The sequence below is a fragment of the Protopterus annectens genome, chromosome 5.part0 (genome assembly GCF_019279795.1).
Source record: "Protopterus annectens isolate FY-2018-M chromosome 5.part0, PAN1.0, whole genome shotgun sequence".
Classification (NCBI taxonomy): domain Eukaryota; kingdom Metazoa; phylum Chordata; order Ceratodontiformes; family Protopteridae; genus Protopterus; species Protopterus annectens.
The window spans coordinates 58566319-58583515 of record NC_056735.1 but is presented as its reverse complement, the minus strand read 5'-3'; the positions used below and the strand labels follow the sequence as shown (position 1 = coordinate 58583515).

At 37.7% G+C, this 17197-nt stretch overlaps 1 protein-coding gene and 1 long non-coding RNA gene across 3 annotated transcripts in view; one reads left to right on the top strand and one right to left on the bottom strand.

Annotated features, from left to right (window-relative positions):
• Nucleotides 1-17197, bottom strand: part of POU1F1 (POU class 1 homeobox 1) — a 498670-nt gene that overhangs the window by 276695 nt on the left and 204778 nt on the right. The gene's annotated exons all lie outside the window — the stretch shown is intronic.
• Nucleotides 1-17197, top strand: part of LOC122802488 — a 391877-nt gene that overhangs the window by 179594 nt on the left and 195086 nt on the right. The window lies entirely within an intron of this gene.

Sequence of the window (17197 nt, the reverse complement as noted above, 5' to 3'; positions counted from 1 at the left end):
AAGGGTAGAAATACATTTTTGAAAATTTAAAATAAAAGTGAACAAACATTATTCACAAAATAAATAATGAAAAAAACTAACTAACTTTTCTAATTTAACTTAATTTAATTCAATTATGAAATGCTGCTACCATATATAAACTTGCTCAGTTTTATTTGTTTTTATGATCTGAAGAAGGGTATATTCTATACGCGAAAGCGCTTGTCTGACATTAAAGTTTTATCGTATATCTGGACTCGTTTTTGCTATTCCATTTCTGTGGTGAGGCTGGACGTGTTATTTTTCCATTACCTTTTCTTGTGACGAACAGTCTCCCTTGGAAGGTGCAGTTTTTTTTCATTATTTGTTTTGTTTCTGCTTTTTAACTGCCCTTCCACACAGCATGGCGAATATGAATGTGGAACTTGACTACAATCCGGATCCGAGGACCAACTTGACAACTAATAAATGGTCTAATATTATTAACAGCAGCAGTAATCCTTTATTGGGTCTGGATTTGCAGGTGCAGGCTCCGATATCTTTGAATAATAATATTGATAACTTGGAACACTTTAATTCTCTAACTAGACAACTTGAGAATGACTTATTCAGATTACAACGCCTTGTTTGGCAGCGCAAACATATGGAGGCTTGTTTGCATTTTCGGCTCGTTCCCAGAGGCATGCGGGTTCTCTGCATGCCTACCTACGGGAGAGCCATCCAGTTTTACTTAAACAATGGCAAGAGATTAATTTGGATGCCAGCTTCAAGTATGTACAGTTAATTATTGATTACTTTAAACCGATTGAACAAGACTTGCTGTCTAAGGTAACCAGATTGAATAGTGAGATTCGCGATAGTTTCAATAATGACTCATGTGTAAAAAAGCTTGAAAACATTTACACCCAGGTGGACTTATATGCCATTAAACTTCAACAAATTAAACATAAAAAATTACAGCGTGGCTATCAGGATTTCTCGACAGGGGGTGTGTTCGTTTGGCAGAGGAGAGTAGATCGTGCTGCATTGGCTGGTAACTCCATTCGAAATGTAGTGCCAACGGATACTACGCTGATTGCTACAGAATTAACTGCCTCTTCTGTAGCAGATCAAGGAGCTTCTAACTCTGGTTGCAGTTCTGATACTGCTTTTGTTACTCCTCCTGAGCTGCCCTCACCACGGGGAGTTGAAGCAATGGCATCTACCCCTTTACCTAACCAGGAAGCCAATCATAACCTTGTAGCACATAGGGAACTAGGGGCCATACGCAAGTATGGTGTTGGTGATAATGATCATTTTTTTCCATTTCCCATAAAAAAAACTGCATTTCAACGAGATCGCTCAAGAAGTTGGGACAGAAGGAAGCAAAAATTTTCGGGAGAAAATCAGCAACAACAGAGGAGAAGACAGAGACAGTAGCACACCTTTTTTTCAACTTGTCCAGGTTCGTGTTTACTCCCTCTGACATTAACATTCTAGATAAAGGCTTGTCCTTTATCCCGTCGCAGGGCAGTGTGATGCATGATCTAATGACTGATTTGCGTGCCTTTGGACGAATGGTTGCTTTAAAGTTGTATTTTTATGATAAATTCAATGTTAATGTGGATAATAATACATCAGAACACTTTTCTTGTAAGCGTAAAAGCACTTTTTCCCCTCCACTACCAGCACATATTGAGAGCTCTATTAAGTTATGTGAGCGGGATATATATGGGTATTTTTTTAGTGGGGCTAGGAAATGCTTATATTTCAATATGAGTGAAGAGGAGAGACGCTCACTTCATAAACTCTCCACTGAACCATCTCTCACCATAAGACCTGCAGATAAGGGAGGGGGTGTAGTGCTGTTGGACACAGAGAATTACATAGAACTTATGAATAACATGCTTAGTGACAATGGTACCTATGTGAAAATTAACAATATCATGTTTATTAAGATAATAAAAGAAGTTAATGACACTTTATATGATCTGTTGATGTGCCGCCAAATAACCAAAGAGTTATATGAATTCTTTTATAATGAACATCCCAAGACGCCAGTCATTAAAGGTCTACCTAAAATGCATAAGGCTGTAGATCCCCCTCCCTTACGACCCATAGTCTCTGGTGACAAATGGGTGACAGAAAACATTTCGATTTATTTAGAAAAAATATTGAGACCACTTGTTACTGGTATTCCTACTATATTAAAAGATACCTATGAGCTTCTGGATTTATTAGATGGTTTAGACATAGAACTATGTAAAGGGGAACATCTCCTAATTACAATGGATGTAAAACATTTATTTACATCCATCCCTAATGATGAGGGCATTGAGGCCATAAGAATGTTACTTCAATCTTTCACTCATATAGATCGTAATAGAGAAATTTTGATCTGCCAGCTTTTGGATTTGATACTATCGCATAATGTGTTTGCGTTCAGGGGATGCCTATACCTACAACAGTCAGGCTTGGCTATGGGCACCCCCTGTGCTAACACTTATGCGAACTTGGTGGTCTATCAATGGGAGAGAGAATTTCTCTTTACACATGAGTCATTTAGCAAGGCTTTGATCTATAGGCGTTTCGTGGACGATGTTTTAATTGTTTGGAATGGTACCTTATCAGAATTTAAGTCATTTTTGGATTATTTGGAAACTACTAATAGTTTCCTTAGATTTACATATGAGACTTCTTATGAATCAGTAAGTTTTCTTGATGTCTGTCTGAGTATTAAGGGAGGTAGATTAACGTCTACCTTTCATAGAAAGGAATGCTGGAAGAACGCTATATTGCGTTATGACAGCATGCATCCTCGTCATGTTTTTCAAGGAATAGTGAAAAGTCAGTTTAATAGATTATTGAAGTTATGTAGGGACAATAAAGACCTTTTGATAGAATTTGACAATATGGAAAAAAATTTTGTTAATAGAGGTTACGATATCAATATGGTCAAAAAAGTAAGGGCCCAGGTCACTGGAAATGATCAGGGTTCAAAGAGTATGACCACCTATAAGTGTCATGATGGTGTCAATAAATATAAATGTAAGAACAGTTCAATGGAAAAGTTAAAGTTTATTACAACCTATACCAATGATAGCACAGCCATTAGAGCTATCATTAATAGGAATTGGGGCGTACTGACCATTGATGATAGGACAGCTAAAATAGTTGGACATACCCCTGGGTTCACTTATAGGAACAATAGAAGTTTGAAAATTATATTATGTACGAACCCAATAATTAATGACTCCTTGTATATTAGGACCTCAGAGAAATTAGGCACATATCCGTGCAGGAAATGTAATTATTGTAAATATATTTCAACTGAGCAGGGTTTTACACATCCTATATTGGATTGTTCTTTCAAACCAAGATTTTATGCTTCTTGTGAGACATCTGGGCTGATCTATTTAGCAACCTGTCAGCGATGTCCCGTATTTTATATAGGACTGACGAAAAGGAAGCTTAAACAGAGAATATACAATCATCTTTATGATATTAGATGCAAAAATGAACTTAATGCACTAGCGAAACACATTTCCATGAATAGTGACCACACTTTTGCATTTAGGGTTTTACGGATTGTTAGTTTGGGTAATAGAGGTGTAGATTATATGAATTATCTGGAACAAAGGGAGCTTGAATGGATTTTCAAGCTAAGAGGCCATTATCCACCGGGACTAAATGCATATGTATCCATTAGGTCTTTTCTAGCTATACGTAGATAATGATGCTTAGAGGTAATGTCAATTGTTAATATTTTTTGACATATCTATAGGTTGTTTTTGTTTTATTTTTGGCACCTATATAATACATATATATATGTATGCATATGTATACATTTTTTACACTCTTTACATATTTTATATATATTTTTTATGAGGTTTTGATAATTGATGTACTATGCTTCTTGCATAATATATTCCTACATATTAAATGAGCTGGGGACTTATAATAACCTTACATTATAGCTAATACTTATTTATATGAACTCTGGTTTTTGACTATAAATGAATGTGCTTAGCCCCATATACATCTTCTGTCATCTTATGTTGATTCATGTTGATTTCATATTGCTTTTTATATTGATATAACTAAGTTATTTATTTATTCAAATGTTTAGATATATTTCACTATTCATTTATTCATCTCCTTATTTATTTATTTATTTATTTGAGAAATGTGGTTTTTTGACATGATAAGAGTGCTTGAAGTATCTTTGTATGGTTAGGAGAATATATATATATTCTATAATATTGTGAATAACATCAGGTCTTTGCATATATGCATATATATATATTTCCTTTATTGGTTTTGGGACATTTGGGAGTTGTTTTACATACACTGATTTGTGTGTGGCTACTTGGAGAAGGATTTTTTGCACTAGTGATTGAATAGTTAGGCAATTTATTGATTGTATATTGTTTGATTGTTTGATTAACTCAATTTAACTTAATTTAATTCAACTATGAAATGCTGCTACCATATATAAACTTGCTCAGTTTTATTTGTTTTTATGATCTGAAGAAGCGTATATTCTATACGCGAAAGCGCTTGTCTGACATTAAAGTTTTATCATATATCTGGACTCGTTTTTGCTATTCCATTTCTGTGGTGAGGCTGGATGTGTTATTTTTCCATTATTCACAAAATAGTTCAAAACAAACAGTCAACAAACATTATTTACAAAGCATATTGGATTAAGAAAATGCATGTTTTCAATATATTTTAAGTAGAATCAAAAATACTATATTAATACACAGTTACATAGTTTATTAATTGCCAGCTAATATTTTATGGCAGATTGGAATTGTTTTAGGTTATTTAAAAGTCCGATATGGTTTAGATTACATGCCTTGGAGATGGCAATAGACAGAAGCTAGCAGGCTCAGTCAGTGCCCTGGACCAATACCACAAGCTAGTGCCCCTTCCCCAAAGCTCTTTAAAGTGAAGAGCAAAAACAACAAAAAATGGTACTGTTTCTACTGATAATGCATGACTCCCCCTCCACCATTGTTGCGCCTTGCCTCCAATTCTTCCGCAAATAAAAAAAAAATGTATTTATGCTTTTAAACTGTAGCAAACTGCTTTCTAAAATTTAGACCACACACAAGTGCTGTAGCACTCAGGTTTGACTGCAAATGCAGTACTATCTTTTTTAAGTAGTTGTTTTTATCATAACGAACCTGTGCCTTTGTATTGTTTCTAAGGCTCTCTATCAATCTAAGAAGGACCGGGTCCTAGTTTTCTGCCATTTTTTCAAGCTTTTCTCTGTCTCTCATGAGTTGTTTAGTTTGACTAGTTAGTCATGGGTCCTAATCTGATTTTAGTCCTTTATGTCTCAGTTGGGCTTGTTGGTTGGCTGTGGTTAAGAAGGAGCTATTGAAGTGACAGGCAGCTTCATCTAGAGGAAAATATTTGAGAGGTTCGCATTCACATTGTCTGGTATTAAATATAGGATTTATCAAAACTGATAAAGTTTCTTACAGAGTTGAAATACAGCCATATGGGGACTTGTGGTATTCTCTGTTTAAGTTCTTCAAATCTTTTGGGTTTCTAATACCATAATGGAAATTCACCCCATTCCTAAATCAGGGTACAATTGAAGTTTATGAATTAATATTGTTTCAATCATTCATGTTAGCCAAAACTGCTCTTTGCAGCACTTGCAATGTGCCCAGAACTGACTCCTGTAATTCATGTTGTTACATGTATTGGTAGCATATCTAAATATGACTGTAGATTCTTTTATTTTTTAGACCCATTGCACTCACTATTATTGAAACTGCCTGGGTATCTTTCTTCCACACTGCTCTCTTGTTTCTGCCTGCAAATCTTGATATTTTATGACTTTGTGTCTCCCTGTACATGAGACACTGTAATTGCTAGATGTAGCAATTTCAATGATCAGTGCTACTTTTGTCTTTTTTCATGGACTACTATATCTGGCTTTCTCACATCTATTTTTTTGATTTGCTGGTAATGGGTAATTCTGTGTGATATACAGTGCATCTTTCTCTACAATGCTTTGTGATTCATGCTTCCAATGCTTCTCAGCTACTTTTATATTGTAGTGTTTGCACAATCCTCAATGCAACAGTCTTGTCTCATAATTGTGCCTATCAGGGTACAGGCCCTCGGCCGTGAGTGTATTACACCCAGCAACAAGGTGTCTGACTGTTTCCAGTTCTTTTTTACAGAACCTACATTTTTCTGTTTCTTTCATATGCTCAATGGACCTTGTAAATCAACGGCTACGTAGTACACTATCGTGGGCTACCATTACTAACCTTTCATCCTTTGGTTTCAGTTAATTTCTCCTTAACTATTCCTGCATCAGATCCTGACCAACATGAGCTTGTTCCAGGAGATCTCTACACTTGCCACTATAATCATGGCTTTTCTACATTCTTTCCTTCTTCTATAATCCTTTTCCTTATATTTTTTCTTTCTTTTTTTTGCACATTCAGTTGCTATCTGATTTTTGTCTGCTTCTGGTTTGATTTCCATTCACACTTGTTACCTGAATGCTTCTGCTAAACTAAGCAAGAAGGACATCTTAGACTTCCTCTGCTTGTGTTGTAAAACTTTCAGTATGTTTGGATCTGATGAGGTTAAGAAATATGTATGCAGACCCATGATTGCAGCTCTATACATGTAATCAATTTTAAGGAGGCCCATACCTCCTTTGGTGTTTGGAATATATAATCTTGGTATACACTGATTTTTATACATCATTTGATAAGCATGAAGCATTTTTCTTAGGTTCATAGGTTGGTACTGGGCTATCAGCCCTAGGGCCTATACAAGCCTAGCCATAACAATTCCTTGGCTATTTCTTCCCACACTATTTACTTCCCTGGACCCCTGTCTAGCAGGGCAACTGATGTGATCCCAGGGGTGAATTTACTATCTTCCATCCAATCGTCAAAGTTCCTTTTGAAGAGGGCCAAACAGGCGCTCTACTTGACATGTATGGGCAGTCTATTCCAGAGTCTGGGGAGTCTCTGGGTCAGGAACCTATCCCTCCAGCATGTTTTGTTTATTGTGATGACAAGGTTTAGATCCCTGGAGCATGTGGCTGTGAGGGACTGGGATTTCTTTAAGTGTAGCATGTCCAACAGCTCTGGGTTTGACATGGCCTTGTATGTTAAGCAGAGATCACCTCTGAGTAGACGATATGTGACAGAGTATAGCTGGAGTTTTTTAAGGCAGTCAGTGTAGGGCATCTGCTTTAGGCCTGTAATTCTTTTATTGAGGTATTTCTGCAGCCTTTCCAGTTGTTGCAGATGTCTTGAGAGGTACATACCAAATGGGGCATTGTATTCTATAATGGGTCTAATGAGGGATGATTACAGTGGGACAATGACCTCCTTTTTTCTGGATGAAAAGCCCTTTGTGATGAGGTGTGCCACATAGAAGGATTTCCTGACTGTTTTGGCGATGTGGTTATCGAATGTGAGACCACTGTCCACCTGTGTCCCTAAGTTCCTTATCACACTTTCAGTGTTTAGTGTACTGCCACCTATGTGGTAATTCACAGGTACATGTTTTTTCCCAAATGGGATAACTATACATTTCTTGGCATTGAGCTTGACCGCATGGCTCTGGCACCAAGCATCTGTTTCTGTAAGGCCCTTTTGTAGAGTATTCACAACATTTGGGGATTCAATAATGGCTCCTAGTTTGCCTTCATCTGTGAACTTTGTTAGCCAGAGTCCCTTGGTGTTGACCTGTACTTCAGAGAAGTAAATGCCAAACAAGAGCGGCCCCAGGACTAAACCCTGAGGTACTCCACTTGTCACTTGTCTGGAGATGGATTTGGAGTTGGCTACTTTTACAGTGTGGGTTCTGTCAGTAAGCCAGTTGGCAACCCATCGAGTGATGTAGGGATTAATTAGTATACCAAATGAACCATGAAGCCAGGAATCCAGGACACTGTAGAAATATTAGAACAAACTGGGTGGGTCCAGTGTGTGATAGCCAATGTCTTTTATAACAATAATCCATTCCATTATTGTGAACAAAGGTTTAAGCGCTTTCATCTCAATGTAGAGACTTCATATTTAATGCCATTCTGTTGTAGCTCAGAGCAGATCTGAGCATTGCCATTTAGATTCTTGACATAACTATAGAATGCCTTGTGGTTGTCTTTGGAATCTTTGGCAATTGTATTTTCATAACTAGCTTTGGAGGATTTTATGAGGGATCTCAGCTTCTTACTGAGGCTGGTAAGGGAGTTTTTTGCATCCTGGGATTTTCCTCTTTTCTGCAACATTTTCTTCCTTTTGTTGTAAAGTTTGTTTATGGCAGGGGACCACCAGATTGGCTTCCTTTTTTTGGAGGAGAGCATCTTGGTTCTATTTGGGATGGCACAATTCATGCATGAGTGGATGTGCTCGTACAGTACCTTAGTGTAGGATTCAGCAGTTGAAGTTTCAGTTCCCGTCTGCATGGGTGTCATGAAGTTTGTCACTTCTGACTTGAGTAGCATGAAGTTGGCTTTGGAGAAGTTTTTTATGGAGGTTTCCTTACTCTTGTTTTTCTGTCCAGCTCATCCAATACCCTTTGGGGCCAGTAGCTCGCACCAAAAATGTAAGATAGAACAAGAACAGCAAATTGGGTTATAGCTTGGACTTTATTCATAGATATCAAGGCTGTTTCAGGATTAGTTTTAGTCTTTTGAAGTATTCCTTACTGAATTTTATTCACATTTTACATATTTTATTGCTGGTCCTTTATCAGTTCTCCAATATTTATACAGTCCTTCCTGCTCAATTTCCTTTAAATCAAATTCCTGTCCTAGATTGCTATTTCCTTGGTACTGCAACTTTCCTGCTTTAAACATTGCTTTTGCATATTTATCAATACCAAACGTCATTCTTAAATCATCTGAAAAAGTTAAACCATTTGCAGTTGTGCTTTCACCTCCTCATCTGATGAACTATGCAGTTCATCAGCAAAAAGTAGATGAGAAATCTTTAAGTGAGTTGGTTTTCTGAGAACCAAATTTTAACCAAGACAATCTGTTAAGTAAACAGCTTAATGGGTTAAGGGCAAGACATGACAAAACAATAGCGGTAAGAAAGACACCCTGGAATATCCCCTTTGAGTTTTTATTCCCGGGATAATAATTTGTCCTTTATAATGGCCTAGCTATACAGTGGTTTGCCACTCTTTCATGATCACTGTAATGATCAATGTAGGGTGTAACTTATGCTTCTTTCTCAGGGGTAAATCTTTGTGTAAAGTTCTTAATACTTTTAGCCTTAAGTTAGGCACTACATCTCAGCCTGGGACTTTACAGTTAGGATATTTTTTTTTATTTTGTTTCAATTTATTGGGCCCATAACTCATCCCATTTCATATCCTATATATTTGAACTCCTTACTGCTTCTTTTAATGATTCTGTCCATTCAGCATCTTTATTACTTTTCACAGGGTCTTCTTAAATATTCCTCCAAAATGTGTCTATTTCTTCTTTTTTATGGTGTTTCTATTCCTTTTACTTTGTTTCCAAGTTCTCTATGAAGCCTTTTTTGGGTCATCAATTCAATTCATTTCTTATTTTGTACTTTTCCTTTACATTAATCTGAATATCTTCTAAGTTTTTTTTTTCTGTCTGTGCCATCTTTATTATTTGCAATAGTGTTCAATAGAGATTGGTCTTTTCTAATACTGCTCGTTGCTTTTATCACGTTGCCCTTGCCACTTATTTTGTTGATCTGTTCCTTCTTCTATACTCTTTTAATAGTGACACTTCTTAATTGCTTTATAGTTTTCCCTCGTTGATGCTTCCGTGATGGCATTTGATTCTTCCCTTTCTTTCCCTTACTGCACTGTGTCTCTATGGTAAGACTTTATCGGTTATTAGTTTAGCCGCACAGTAATATATCCTATTTACTTCTGTTATATCACATGAATTTCTGTTAATAGTCTTGATTACTGTGTTCATCTATGTTATCAGACTTCTAACATGTTGTCTCATTTACTTTCTGTAATCTGTTTTTTAAATCGAGCAACTCTTTTCTTAGATCATCTTCTTCTAAACTTAAGGCAGATTCTTTGCTCTCTGTTCCCTGTGGGTGTTCTACAGAAAGTTCTAAAACATCTTCCTGTCACATATCCTTTTCAACCGCATCCTGTGTCATCCATTGCTCCTTCATATGGCAACTCACTGGCCTGTCACTCCACAGCATTGTCTGCATCACAGTTGCCACTGTTTCCTGCTCTTTCGCATTCTGCAGAGCATCATCTTGTGGCATCTGTTCTGATGCTTCCCATTCTACCTGTTTCTCCTTAATTTGTGGACTCATTGCTCCAGCCTGCTGTGATGATACCTAAATTGAATTTTCCACACTAAATCCTTCACAGTTAATCCATAACTTCAGTTTTTATTTCTTTAACTTTTTTCATTACTAATCTTTCTTTCTTCTTCTTTTACCCTTTTCTTTTCTTATTTTTTGTATTGTAAAATTTTCCATATCCAGGATCCTTTGCCTGTATTTTACGTCAAATATCTTTGGTGGTGCTGTTTTGTATCAATTAGTTTTACTTTATTCTTTGCATAAATACTGCACCATATCAAATCTCTTTTTCTTTCCCATTTTCATATTTCTTCTTCAGACATCTGCCTCACACCTGTTTCTCCTTAAGTTGGGGGCTGTTTGCTCCATCATGCTGTGACATACCCTGTCTTAGACTTTCTACACTAAATGCTTCACTTTGCAGGCATTCCATAATTTCAGTTTGTTTAACTTCTGCCTTAATAATCTTCTGTTCTACATTACTCTTTGTGTTCTTATTTAATTTTTCATATCTGAGTGCCTTTGTCTGTATTTCTCTTCAAGTGTCTTTGGAGCTGTTTTTTTATTGATTAGTTTGATTTTTCCTTTGCATACATATTTTACCATATGAAATCTCTGTTTCTTTCCCATGTCCATAATTCATTTTTATACCTCTCAAAAATCTCTGGGTTTTGTTCTTTATATTTTTACACTTCCTCTGATGGTTCTTTTTTCCAGTTGGCCCAAAGTTTCTTTGTCTATGCAATGTTTTTCATGGATCCATTGTATTAATGGGAGCAAGTCTGCATTTAAAGCATTTGATTTTTTTTCTTGTGCAAATATTTTTATTTTTCTAATTTCTCTCAATCTTTCTGAATATCTTCTATCTGGATAATCTGGGCTTTTTGCATAATAGTACATAATACATACTATCTTCCTTATCTTCTGCAGTCTATTGTATCATATTTATGTTTTTTTGTGTTTTTTGTGGACTACTACTTCCTTCTACAAAAGGTGATCCACCCCCCACTGATCCTGGCCTAATCCCATTGTAGGAAACCGAAGCGTAGCTTGCTTTGTGCTGGTAGCACAAGCCATCACCTCACCCTCTCAGCTCTTCAATGAAGAGTAAAAAAACGATCACTTCACTGTATTATTAATCCAATCTCTACATTTTAAAGTCAGATCCACCACCTCCAGCTCGAAATAAAGAAAGAAAGAAAATAAAAAAGCACTTTGAGAGATCGGCTTATTACAGTTAGATCTACACCCCACCAAACCTACCATTCAAGATCAACAATAACGAAAGAAAAAAAAAAAACTGCTTTTCCTTCTTTAGGCACACCAACCAGGTGGCCAGATGCATGACACCTCCCCCACCTTCCTGTGCCAGCCATTCAGGTCCCATTTCTGTAGCCTGTCCTTGATCTTCCTTCCATTCTGCACATATAAGTATATGTGTAAAAAAAAATTGCTTTTAAACTGTAGAACTCTACTTGCTACAAGTGTAGCAAACAGTTGCTGCAGTTTATTCCTTGCCTGCAAGGTGTGCAGTATGTATTATTTAAAAAAAAAGATGTCTTCTTTTAAACTATAGCAAACTGCTTGATGTAAATTCAGTAAACATTTGCTACAGCTTATACTCTGCCTGTACAGAGCACTATAGCACTCATGTCTTGGTTAAAAAAAAAACAAAAAACAAAAAAACACGTTTTCTATTTTCTAATCCTGCCAAGACTGGGGACATTTTATTGGTAGGATCAGAAAACAGAAAACGTGTTTTTTTTTTTCTACCAAGATTGGGGACATTTTATAGTACTGTAGTGGTGGTGCCGCGGTAGCGTTGTTGCCTCACAGTAAGAAGTTGTCCTGTTCGATTCTCAGCTAAAGCGTCTTCTGTGTGGAGACATGCGTGAATGGGCGTACTTTCATTGAAGGTTGTACGTCAGGGCTGGCAACTCAGTATGTAAAAATTTGCTGCCAATCATTAGCAGACCGGAGTTCCGCTGTGGCGACCCCTAATTGGGAAAAGCCGAAAGATACAACAACCAAGATTGGGAACATTTTATCCTGGGACTTGTGCACCCAGCTGTCTTTTTTTTTTTTAACCTACCTGTCTCCATGATTTATGCTATATATGATACAGCTGATATATCAGTGTCGTCTTTGTGACATCTTGTGAAAACAGGGTCCACCATATGAAGGTATACACTAAGACTTGAGGATGACTTCAGTTCCAGCAATATGACTCTCCTTTTCTTGCTGATTTCATCATCTCTTCATTTGGACCCCTTCTTTGTTGATGTAGGTGGGGTGATGATCATTGAGAGAGTCTGGGAGGGTGCTGGCTAGCTTAAAATTTTCAGGGTTGTTTGGGAGTATGTAGTCTAGTATGGATGCTTTTTTTTATACTTTGTCAAATCAAGTTGGTTGTTGGATCAGCTGAGTGAAATGATAGTGATTAATACTGAGGGGGTAGAGATAGGTTTGTCAGAGGTCTGATCCATGTTAAAGTCACCCAGCAGGGTGATATCTTGGCTGACTGTAGATTAAGTTGCTAAATTTCAGTAATCTTGGGATTTTGGGGGGAGGGGCACATAGGTGGCGGCAATGATTATGGATTTCTGATTGGTTAGGTGGAGTTTGGCTATTGGTATTTCTTCAGTGCTGTATTGTGGAATAGTTGGGAGGTGGGTATGGATTTGTAGTTCGGCTTGAACAATGCTATCTATGTCACCAGCCTGTTTATCTTTTCATTTTTTCTCAATGATGATGTAACCAGAAGATTTCTTTCATCTTTAATTTTAGGTGTTAACCAGGTTTCAGTGATAACGAGGATGTGGTGCTGATGTAATTCACTCCATGCGTGAAGGTATGATGTCTTATTACAGATGCTTTGCATGTTGAGATTATCTAGTTTTAGGCTGGAGAAAGAAACTGGGGTTTGTTGTGTTTTTGGGAATTGAGGAGGAGAGTATTTAAGCAGGGGGTTTGGGTGGGTTGGGTGTTGGGGCTAGTGTTGGGCCAGGGTTGAGGTGCATGTCTCCACTCTCTATTAGTTTACTGGGGTGGGTGGTGGAGTTTTTGAGGGTATGGAGGAGTAGGAGTGTGAACAAAACACATAGCTCTGCAGTACTTTTTTGCACTGGAATGTAGGGTTTTGTATTTGGTGTAGGTTAGTAATTTAGATGTTTTTAGTCAAATTTTGTCTATGTCAATGAGGGACGGCCAGATTAGGGAGCTGTATTTGCTGGCAGTGGTTAAGTAGGTTTTTGATGAGGACTTGGTTTGAATGTAGGAAAGACATGATTAATAAGCAGTTAACTGGATTAGAATAGTTAACGTTCCTTTTAGTTTAAGTAGATGCCTATGCATGATGGGAGGTGTGAAATATTATAGAAAGGAAATGGGGTGAGGAAAACTACAAAAAATATTGGGATGTACCTATTGAGTAGGGGGGTTGATAAATGAAGGTGAGGAAAATATTGTTGTAATTAAATGGTTATTTATTATTTTTCAATTGGTTGGCTATATTGGCTGGTATGAGTAGTAAAGCATCAGGTGATATGTTTTGGCCAATAGAGTTCATGATATGGGGTGGGATGGGTCAGGTGATATGCTTTGGTCAATAAATTTAATGATATGGGAGTGGATGGGGAGTGTAGTTAAGCCGCTTGTAGCATGGCTGTGTGGAGCATGGCTAGTCCCCAGGGAGCAGAGTCAGATCCTGAGCTATGGTAGTGTACAAAAAATGTATTTGTTCATCAACAGTGTAATTGAAATCTAATGTTAGATATTTTTTATTCTATGGTTGTTTTTATCAGATAGGTTACAGGGTGGCTGCTTGCTATGCTTCTACAGAACTGCTTAGTTTTTGGCAGAAAAAGACTGAAATGCAGTACTTGTCTTGAGGATGATGAATGAGAATAGTTGTATGGGACAGCTGCTTAACTGAAGACAGGGTAAATTGTTACAAGATACAGCAGAAACAGTGCATTTAATGCATCATTCAGCAGTAAGGTAAGACCAGCTGGATATGGGAGATACTGGCTCTACTGGCATACCTAATAGCAGTTGGGCATAAGCCAGTATTTTTCTTCCTCTATTAATGCATTCTCTTAGTTCAAACTTTTCTGAGAGGCTGAGTAATCAGAATGGAGAAAATCTTGGTTGGGAGACAGCTGGGAGGGATATCCTGAACTACAGATGCAGTTTGAGTTTGGTGTTGTAAACAGGGGAATGTTGTAGATAGAGAAAGGGAGCCCTTCTTGCTTTCATCAGTGTGTTTTATTCCGCATGGTTGTAAGATCTTGGAGCTAACAAACAGAGGGTATGAGGGTAAAATCTCCCATATACAAGCCCATCCTATAAAAACGCCTTTTTTTTAGTTTCATTGTTAGTGCACATTCCTGTTGCTTTTATTTTGTTTGATTTTGGTGTTACAGAATGGATTTGTTATAGATCCAAACAGAGGATTCTATTATGCAATGCAACCATCCCTGCTGACGAGAAAGAGTATATCGACCATCAGTGTATGGTATTGCAAAAGCTGTACACAGCCCTCCCTGTAATGTAGAATGATTCTATCTAGTGCTCTCCCCTTCTTTCAGTATCTTCAAATATAGCAGTAATTGCCACGTAAGGTCGTTCCCACATCATAAAATATTTAAATTGGTGTTATTTCTTCAGGAGAGACACTTTGTAATTTTTCACAGTATATAATGAAATGGATGTTTTCTACAATAATCCCATGTGCACTTTACCCATCCAGGGCTAATCCAGTCTCACCTGCTGTAGTATATAACATATCTGTTCAGAGGGGATCCCTCCTATATTTTGCAGTGTTTAATGTAGTTGTCACAGTTTAGGAGAAACTCACTCCCACCTTGCAACTCTTTTAAACATTTGTTTTCCATGCCCCTCCTCCACCTCCTAGGAAAGCAAAACTAAATTGATCTATGTTAAACATACTTTGATTCAATAACATCTCATGAGTATGTGCAATGCATGCTACTGGGTCACCATCAATAACATCTCATGAGTATGTGCAATGCATGCTACTGGGTCACCATTAATAACATCTCATGAGTATGTGCAATGCATGCTACTGGGTCACCATCAATAACATCTCATGAGTATGTGCAATGCATGCTACTGGGTCACCATCAATAACATCTCATGAGTATGTGCAATGCATGCTACTGGGTCACCATCAATAACATCTCATGAGTATGTGCAATGCATGCTACTGGGTCACCATCAATAACATCTCATGAGTATGTGCAGTGCATGCTACTGGGTCACCATCAATAACATCTCATGAGTATGTGCAATGCATGCTACTGGGTCACCATCAATAACATCTCATGAGTATGTGCAATGCATGCTACTGGGTCACCATCAATAACATCTCATGAGTATGTGCAATGCATACTACTGTGTCACCATGACACTTTCATAACCAGATGATATACCAAGCAAGGGTGCTAATCAGGAAGGCCTGTTAGACACAGGTCTGCCATAGTGTGACACAGCATCCCTCCATAAATCACAATGGAAATCAACATAGTGGATTATGGTTGGGTCTCTAATCTTAATTAACCAATATGTCTGAGATGTGGATGTCAAGAAATTGCTCACAAGATCAGAGTGAAGCAACGCTCGAGACAGCAATCTTGACATCTATGTCAAGAAAATATAATAAAAGTTATGGCTGGAGACCCAATTACAATTCTTTGCAGTGCATTGAGCTTTTTCTGCTGTATTTACTACCAGTTACAGAAAAAATGTGTAGGAGGCTAGGAGTGTGAAAATGACAAAACACATAGCTCTGCAGTGGGCTGAAGTGAAAAAGAGTCCTTCTGGGGCTTTAAAAGATGTTAAGACACTTCACTCTCCTACACATTCATTTTACAAGTGTAACAGTGTGATGCATCTACAAGCTTTTAAAGTTGTTTTAGCTTCTGCCACTGTTCTGTGGTGGCCATCATTGGCTACTGTTATGCTGTAGTATGACACTAAAGCTTAACAGCACTTAAAGGTGCTTAATAAAACTTTGTTAAGCACTACTTTATAAGCTTATATTTTTCTCAGTTTTTTAGCATAATCACAAAACTCCATGTCCTAAGAAAGTTTAACAACTTGGGCATGGGTGAGGAGGCTGCTATTCCAATGTGTCACTAGGATTTCCAGCATAACCTTATGGCATGCACCCTTTCCAAGTGCTATGCAGTCCCTTGTGGATGAGCATAACATAATCATACCCCCAGATTCACTAATATTCCATGCAGGACTAATCTAGTCCTGCATGGAAGTGGCAGTTTAGGAGGAGGACAGCAGCGTGCCATGCATATTAATGGAGGTGCGCTGCCTGTCCTCCTAATCCTACATGGTACATGGACGATTGAAGGGGGCATGTCTGAGAGCAGAGCTCTCAGAATAAACACGCCTCTACAAAGTAGAACAGCAGAAACTGTAAATAAATGAGTGAGACCGCCCAAAGGTGTCCGCATATCCCCACCAACAGTCCCCCATGTGTACAACAGCAACAGGACATAAAAATAAAAAGTAACCCCTGTAATTAATTTTAAAACGTTGAGTACAGCTAACCATAGGTGCGCAGTTTTCCCATCACTTAGCTACAGTTAAAGCAGCTTAAAAGGCTGAAGAGGATAACAAGGAAGATATATGCAAATGAAGCAGCACAGCAATAGTGTAGTGGTCAGAGCATCTGCCTAACGAGCAGGCATTCCCAGTTCGAGTCCCACTGCAGCACATACCATTTTCCATGTGAAATCCGTATACGAACATTTATTTACATTTTACTGCTGTATAACCTACTAAATAACATTTAAATGTGAACTGGAGTCCTGCATTAAATGCACATGTGAAGAGTCAGTACCATAATGAATAAGTCAGCAGTAAGCAGGTGCAAGCACAGATAAGCA